Source organism: Vombatus ursinus, unplaced genomic scaffold (assembly GCF_900497805.2).
Source record: "Vombatus ursinus unplaced genomic scaffold, bare-nosed wombat genome assembly UNPS02014786.1, whole genome shotgun sequence".
NCBI classification, from domain to species: Eukaryota; Metazoa; Chordata; class Mammalia; order Diprotodontia; family Vombatidae; genus Vombatus; species Vombatus ursinus.
In genome coordinates, this window is record NW_020954564.1 from 22,809,177 (window position 1) to 22,817,976 (window position 8,800).

Sequence of the window (8,800 nt, forward strand, 5' to 3'; positions counted from 1 at the left end):
CACACTTGAGTTCCTAGAGGGCCACACGTGGCCTCAAGGCTACAACTTCCCCATCCCTGGTTTAGACAGTGCTTGAGGCATAGTGGGCACTACATAAATGATTTTTCATTCATTCATTCATTCATACTTCATAGGCTTATTGTGAGGATCCCATGAAAGAATGAAAACATTCTTTCAGAATGCACTCAGAAAGCATTTTACAAACCGTAACATACTATAGAAATGTGAGATCTTACGAAGGCATCTTAAGGGACTTTTCACCTAGTACAGGAATACTATTCAGAGCCCCTTTTACAATTGGTCATCCAGCTTGGGTTTGGACATGGCTAATGACAAAAGCTCATTCACAAGGTTATCCATCCCCTTGTAGGATGACTCTAATTATTATAAAGTTCTTTCCATTGAGCTGATCTCTCTGAGTCATATATAGACAGGCGTGTATATGTATGCATGTGGACATTTGCACACATACAGAACTGGCAGGGCCCTCTGTGGACATGTAGACCAAACCATACCAGAACTAGAATTCTCCCTACAACATACCCCAGTGATGAGCCAGCTTCTGCTCAAAGACCCCTGATGGTGGTAGTGGTTGTGGGGGGTGCTGCTATCTCCTGACGCAGCCCATTTTACTTTTGGATAGCTGTAATTGTAAGAGAGTCAACTGTGGGAAGAAATAGTTTCAGGAAAAAAAATTAAACCAAGAATAATCTTATACAATATAGGAATTTCTAGAATTGTTATAAGGTAATCCTGCCCTGGCAAGTCCCCCATTCTGATTTCCTTGGGTTAATGCCTTTAGGCTGAATAGAAACTAAATATAGGCTACTCCATCCTGTTCTCTCTCCCCCCTAAGTCCAGTCTACTTTGCTTCTTTGCTAGGTCAGGTTGGATTTCCTCATCTCTTCTCCCACCCCTCCAGAATAAAGCTTGAAGTCCAAGACAGTCCAACAGGCTATCTATTGAAGCCAGGGCTTTGTTGCAGGGGGTTGGGGGGGATAGAGGGAAGCTAAGGATGAAGCTGATGACCTGCTGTGAGTAAATTAGCAAACTCAGGAAGTGCTATTTTGAGACTCCAAATTCCAATCAGGGGTCCTCCAGCTTACTCAGGGGGGTTTGAATTCAGCACTGATGGACTTAAGAGTTGCTAGGAGAATCAGAGGATTCCTAGCATTAGACCCTTTGCTTCCAGTTCCTTGGTTTGTTTTTGATTCCAGTACTTGCTAAAGGATTTTTTGTTTTGTTTTATTTTTTTTAAATATCGGGGTGGCCAGGTGACTGTGTGTGCTTTCCATGTAAAACTGAGCAAGAAAGAAGGAAACAGAGAAAAAAAGAAACAAAGAAAGAAAGAAAGAACGGAAAGAAGGAAGGAAAAAAGGAAGGAAGAAAGGGAAATAAGTGAATGAATGAATGGATATATATATGTATATATATATATAAATGAAATACCATCATCAGAGTGGAGGTGCCTCTGGCAGACCTCCCATTAATGTCAGATGTGATGTTTTTCCAACTGGGGTAAGAGACTTGCTGGATTGGAGGCCATGGCTGGAGACTGATGTAGTGCGACTTACAAAGGGAAGGGCTCAGAATTAGTACAAACCAATGGGCATCTCAGATGTGAATTCTGCAGTGGTGTATTTCATGGGACCTCTTGCGAGGTCTGCTGTTTTGAGAAAGGGTGGCTACTTGTGCCACTCTGAGAGGGAGGGAAGGAGATTTCATGAAAGCCAGACATTCAGCAATAGTTGGAGTTCTAATATGATTAGCTTTTGGCCTGGGCCTCTTGTGATCTGAGACTGATACAAAGAGAATCCGGGCACAAGTGAATCCAGTGACTGCCACCACTCTGGTGCAGGCCCTCTTGGCTCATGCCTGGACTATCGAAATAACCTCTTGGTGGAGTTTCTCAAGTTTCTCCACAAAGCCAGACCACCCCCTACTCAGTTGTCAAACTGGTCTTCCTAAAACTCAGGACTGACCAAGTCACACCATCCCTACCTACTTCAATCAATTCCAGTGGCTTTGCTTGCAGGATCAAATATTAAATCCTCTGTTTGACTTTTAAAGTCTTCCATAACCAGGCCCCTTCTTACCTTTCCAGGCTTCTTATCCTTATACCCCACCTCCCATTCCTCCTGTACTGGATTGTACTTGGCAATCCAGAGACACTGGCTTCTTTGTGGTTCCCACTCAGTCCATTTTCACTGGGTGTCTGTGCCTGAATGCTCTCCCTTCTTATCTCTACCCCCTGGGTTTTGTTGGCTTCTTCTGAGTCCCAGCTAAAATTCCACCTTCTGTAAGAAGCCTTTTACAGTCCTCCTTCATCTGAGTGCCTTCCCTCTGAGAAGTCCCCCTTTTATCCTGTGTATATCTCGTGCACAGTTATTTGCATTTTGTCTCCCCTATTAGCCTGTGAGAGCCTGGAGAGTAGGGCCTATCTTTGGTTTTCTTTGTATCCCCAGTGCTAAGCACAGTGGCTGGCAGAAGTAGGCACTTAAATGTTTATTGACTGACTGATGAAGAGCAAGGAAGACATGGCTGGCCTGAGCACTCTCCTTACTGTGGGGCTTCTGCTAGGAACAGACCACTCAGAAGATGGGACAATATGGGCAAGAGTCAGGGTCATAACAAACAAAAAAAAGGTTAAGAATTCTTGATTTAGAAGCTGCCCGACAACATTTTCATTTTATCAGGAAGCAGAAATGACAGCACTTAGCACCTAGTTAGCAAAAATAATGAATTAACATAGGAAACTACCAGATGGAGTGCTTCTTATCCCCCGTCTACATTTCCAAAGTTGTGTTTTTTCCCTGATCTGACCTTACTCTAATGCTGGAAGATCTCTCTGCTCCTGCAGTGCCTTCCTCTGAATAGTGGTTTTCTCCCAGAATCTTCATTTTTAAGGAAGAGCCTTCAGGTCAGCCACATTTTCCTCTTCACTCTTCTCTGGACTCAGCTCCTGATTGTGCCCCCTTGTTTCTCCACCATGCTCCATTCAGGTACTTCCCCACTCTCTACCCTTTTCTTTTACTTTCCTTTTACACGTTGTCTTCCCTAATTAGGATATAAGTTCCTTGAAGGCAGGGGCTGTCTTTCTTTTTTGCTTCTGTTTTTAATTTCGGAGCTTATTAGAGAACCTGTCACAAAGTAAGTATCACTATCCAAGGGGCACCACAGGTCACTGCCCTGATCAAAAATCTGTAACAGTTTTTACTCATAAAGGCCAGTGAACTGGGATCTCTGGATTCCCCACTCCCAAGGGGTGGTATCTGGGGACCTCTCCCCCAAAGGGTCTTGTAAACTGAGGTCTAAGATTCCATCCCCCTGCCCCCCCCAAAAAAGTTGATTTTGCTTCTAGCCTTCAGCCACATCTTACTTGTGTTTGCCTGGTAGCAGAATTACTAGTTAAGGTTTTAATTTCAGATAACCACTTTCACCTTGCATGGGTAGATAGGATTTTAATAATATTATTAAAAAGGTGGGAATAACTATGTAGAAAGAATGGGGTATGGGGCAGCTAGGTAGTACAGTGGATACTGCTCCGACCTTGGAGTCAGGAGAACCTGAGTTCAAATCCAGCTTCAGACACTTGGCATTTACTAGCTGCGTGACCCTGGGCAAGTCACTTAACCCCGATCGCCTCACGAAAAAGCAAAAAAAAAAAAAAAGATAAAAGAAAGAATGGGGTACTCCAGATTGTTCTGAAACCTGAGCTGTCCCTGGAGGGAATGGTGCTAACCTAGGGTCAGTGTTGTTAGCTGCACCCCCCCCCACTGCATTGATATTCCATTGAAATCAGGTTAATCTGAATATCAAGGACAGCTCAGAATAGAGGAAAAAATTATAAAAGGCCAGCCTGAGGGGGTCTGGTGCAGGAAATGGAATAACGGGAAGCGAATAAGCATTTATTAAGGGCCTATCATGTGCCAAACACTGTTCTAAGTGCTTTACAAACATTTCATGTGATCCTCACAACAACCCTGTAAGATAGGTGGCATTATTATCTCCATTTTACAGTTCAGGAAACTGAGGCAGACAGAAGTTAAATGAATTGCCCAGGGTCATATTTAGGAAATGTCTGAAGCTGGATTTGAACTTAGGTCTTCCCAATTCCAGGCTCAGCTGCTCTATCCACTGTAATATCTAGTCAGGTAGCTAGGAAATAGATATCACCTTGATTTTTGTTATCACAATAGGTTTCCATGAACTGATGATATGTATGTGAAATTTAGGTCTTTGTTTTTTAGTATCAGCTTTATTTGTGGGGGTGAGGGGGCTGGTGAGGGTAGGGTGGGGTGGGTGAGAGTTTTGGTTGGACTGGGCTCTGCTTCTCCTTTTTCAAATTTTCCTTCCCCACCTTTTGTGAATCACTGTTTATCTGCCAGGGGTAAAGTTCAAGGTCTCTGGTAATCATCCCAATTCACTATACGTGACTATATGGGAACAAATGTTTCTGCATTAGCTTTGATGAATAGGAAGATGTGAGATGAGCAACCTGAAGAGGAGTCTTATCTCTTTTCCTGACACCTAATGAACCATGACTACCCTGCTCAAAAGCCTCCAGTGGCTCCCAAATACCCATAAAATAAAACACAAATTCTTTTTTTTTTTAAATTTTTTAGGCAATTGGGGTTAAGTGACTTGCCCAGGGTCACACAGCTATTAAGTGTCAAGTATTTGGTCTGAGTCTGGATTTGAACTCAGGTCCTCCTTACTTCAGGACCGGTGCTCTTTCTACTGTGCCACCTAGCTGCCCCTAAAACACAAATTCTTTAGCATTTATATGACCCTCTACAATCTGCCTCCATGCAACCCACTTTTCTATTTCTTTTATTATTTCTATTCTATTATTATTTTCTATTCTGTTCTATTGGTTATTTCTTCTATTATTTCACAATAATTCCAATTCATATGGTCTACTTTGTAGACAAAATGGACTGATAGATATTACCAAGACTCATTCTGCCCCCCCCCCCTTTTTTTTTGCTGGACGTGAATTGTGTTTATTGAGCACCTCCAGAAGCCGGCCACCCAAAGTCCTGCAGGGCTACTCACCAGGCCCTCGTCTGGGCAGCCTTCCCCAGGACAGGGACGTGGGAGGGAGGGGTCTTCCCAGCTCTCCACGATTAGGTCACAGTATCCTGGGCTTCCCCACCTCCCTGCTTCCAGAGAGACCATCACCCCATCTGACTGGCATTGCATGCTCCCACAATTCTCCCTGAGCAACTTTGGGCAAATCGTTTTCCCTCCCTGAGCCTCAGTTTCCTCATCCATCGAATGGGGCTAACAATACTGGCACTAAGTCCTCCTCAGAGTTGTTGGGAGGGAAAGCACTTTGTAAATGCTAAAGAAATAGGGCAGAGTGGGGTGGGGAGAGGGTGATGCTTCTTATACAGTGTTATTTGGGGGGGGGGGGGGTGAGAGAAACCACAACCCAGCAGTCCCAGGAACTGGTTCTACCACTGACTTCACAGTATAACCTAGGGAATGTGCTTCCCTCCACTCTGGCCATCATTCTCCTCCTCTATTGAATGAGGGGTTGGACAAGATGATCTGAGCTCCAATGATTTCAGGTCCCCAGGCCCCCACTTTGGAGGTTCCCAGGAGGATGGGGCATCAGTTGGCATGTGGGCAAAGCTAGGCATTCAAGGCAGGGCTGGAGGCGTCAAGCGAAGCTGGGCTTCTCCTGAGAAGGGTGGAATTTACGTAGGCTGGAGTCCATCAGGAAATCCACTGACCTGTCGATGGGGTGAATGATGACAGGTATGGCCATCAGGCCCAGGGCTGTGGTCGTCCACTTGCGGGCAGCCAGGGGCCAGCTGGTGGCTCTGCTGAGGATGTGGAGAGAATCAGTGCACAGACTGTGGCTGGTGAAGCCCGGGATGGCCACAGAAGCCAGCGCCTGCCAGACAAATGTATCCATCACGGCCACCGCCATCTTGGTGGTCCTGCCCGACTCTTGGCTCAGGGCAGCTCCGGTCTTCTTGCCCTTGTCCACAGCGTCAGCCACCACATAGGAGCTGGCCACCCCGTAACTCTGCCACACCACGGAAGTGGGCACAATTGCTCTGAAGGCTTCTCCCACTTCATTGGCATAACCCAGGTAGCGCACCCACGTGCCGCGGTAGAGGTCGGGCTGGGCATCTCGGCATGGTGCGCACCGGGAAGGGGCGGCCAGTGCTGGCCACTAGCACTGGCCCTGAAGGGCGTTCTCTCCGGCCGGCCGGGGAGCGTCTGCAAATTACGCGCTGGACGCACGCGCGCTCCAGCACACCCCCGCGCACACACAGATGCTCACACGTCCATCCTGCACTTTCTTGCCATGTATTCATTCAGTCTGTCTTCCATTCCGAATATGCATACTCTCCTCATTGTGCCATCAGTTCAAATCCTTCTTTTCCCTTAATGCTCAGCTCAGCTGCTTCCTCCTCCATGATGCCATTTTTTGACCTGTCCCTTATCTTGCTACACCCTCCCACAAGATCTCTAGAAACAATCCCTGGAGAGTTTTGTAACTCCTTTTCTGGATCCAGGCAGTTCTAACTGGGCTCACTATCTCTAGCCTGACCAAACTCTTTCACCAGGCTGTGTGTTCTGACTTGTCAGCTTGTTACCTCTCTCTCCCAGCACTTTCTATCTCTTACTCTTAGAACTGTAATAGAATGAACACTACCATTCCTTCTGGAAAGGACTGCCCAGTTGTTCCACTCAGCAACTCTGGGGCTTTCCAGACCAAAACACCCTTCCTTGTCTATCACTTCCCTATGTGTGTTGTCTCCCCATGTTAGAATGTAAGCTCATTGAGGGCAGGGACTGTCTTGTATTTATGTTACCTGGGTTTCCAGCCAAACCTGCAACATTTTGCATGAGATTCTCCCTACTGGTAGAGAGAATGCTGACTTGATACTCTGTGCCTGTGTGAGGAGAGGCTGGTACGAGAGCTTTGGAGAGAATTCTTTGTTTCTTCTTTGAGAGAGCCACATGTGGTTTCAGAATCTCTTCAGAACAGACTCCAGGAAGGAGAAAGAGAACATTCTCTTGTAGGTGTATAGGGAAAGCAGGTTTTTTTTTTTTTTTAACACATCCCTAATTTCCACCTTGAATCCAAAGAAATCTCGGAGCATTTCCCCTGGGTTGGGATGAAGGCCCCTCTCTTAGTTGAGTGAGATGATCTTGCTCCCATGTAAAAAGGTCATTTAGTCTTGTGTATTGTCTAACATATTCTAATCTATATAACTTCTAATTTATATTGGCTATTTGCTTGGATAAATGGATTCACTTGCTATTCGCTATTTGTGATGGCCTTTTGTATGACTAGAATTTGGTAGGAAGAAATCAAGGCTGTGGTTGTAAGTTTAGGATTATCCCCTGCTCCATTCTTCTCCTGCTCCTCTCGAGTTAGAAATTACAGCCTCCCTTGGAGAGGAGAAAGGGAGATTTCAGAGATACCTACTATTGCCTCCCTTTGAGTTTCCTTTCTAGACAGTTAGACAACCTATGTGGACATATATATTTTAAATGGTCACCCTACACTTTACATTTGTATCCCCAGTGCTTAGCACAATGCCCAACACATAGGAAATGCTTAACAAATGCTCATCTATCCATCCATCCATCCATCCATTCATCCCCTGATCTTCCCTGCTGAAAGTAATGGTTCTCTCCTCAAATTTTCTTTGAGAACATTTAGTTTTCTCCTTTGTCCTATAACATTCTACCTTGTGCTGTTGGATTTATTTGTGCACCTGGTGCATGTCCTCATTCTCAGGTTCTGACCAGCAGAAACTTTTTTTTTATTCCACTTAGGAAGCCCCTGCACCCAGCAAAGGACGTTGCATGTAGTATGTGTGTAACGAGTGTTTTGAATTGGATACAATTATTAACAGAGTCCATTGAATGACAACATCCAAAAGCAGCAAAAAAAAGAATCAGAGTCCCACAGGAAAGACATGACTGGCCCATTCTTACCCAGGCCTTGCCAACAAGAAAATGAATAATAGCCACCTAAGTCTTAGGGCTGAAGCCCTGAATATGTCAGAGGACCTACTTCTGCTTTTTCTTTGACTCTAACATTTACCAAATGCATGACTCTGGATGGAAGCTTAACCTCTCTGAACCTCAGTCTCTTTGTCTATAAAATCGAGATTACAATACAAGCTAGGTGGCCAGTGCACAGAGCACCAGGCCTGGAGTCAGGAAACCTCATCTTCCTGAGTTCAAATCCAGCCTCAGAGACTTATTAGCTGTGTGACCCTGGGCAAGTCACTTAACCCTGTTTGCCTCAGTTTCCTCATCTGTAAAATGAGCTGGAGAAGGAAATGACAAACTGTGCTAGTATCTTTGCCAAGAAAACCCCAAATAGGGTCATGAAGGGTTGGACATGACTGAAACAAATGAACAACAAACAATACCACCTGGATCTATCTCAGAGGATTGTTGTGAGAATCAAGTAAGATAATGTATGTGAAAATGGTTTGAAAACTGTAGGTTACTATAGAAATAGGAGGTATTCTTATAATTAACACTACATTATGTATATTATAATATGCAAAGATAATAATTAATAATAGTAACCATTCTTAACTAAAGACCTTCTCTAATGTCTCACTATGGCAAGAAGGTGACCTTGGTTTCTCAAAGGCCCTATCAGTTGACCACAAACTTTGGCAGGTCCAGTGATGGACATATATATATATATATATATATATATATACACATATACATATATATATAATATAAACACACACACGTATATATACATATACATATATATACATATACACACACACACACACAC

The 8,800-nt window shown here is 44.5% G+C and overlaps 1 pseudogene; it reads right to left on the reverse strand.

The window, feature by feature from the left end:
* Nucleotides 1-5,655: 5,655 nt before the first annotated feature.
* LOC114047213 lies at nucleotides 5,656-6,335 on the reverse strand (annotated as a pseudogene).
* Between the last annotated feature and the right edge of the window lie 2,465 nt (nucleotides 6,336-8,800).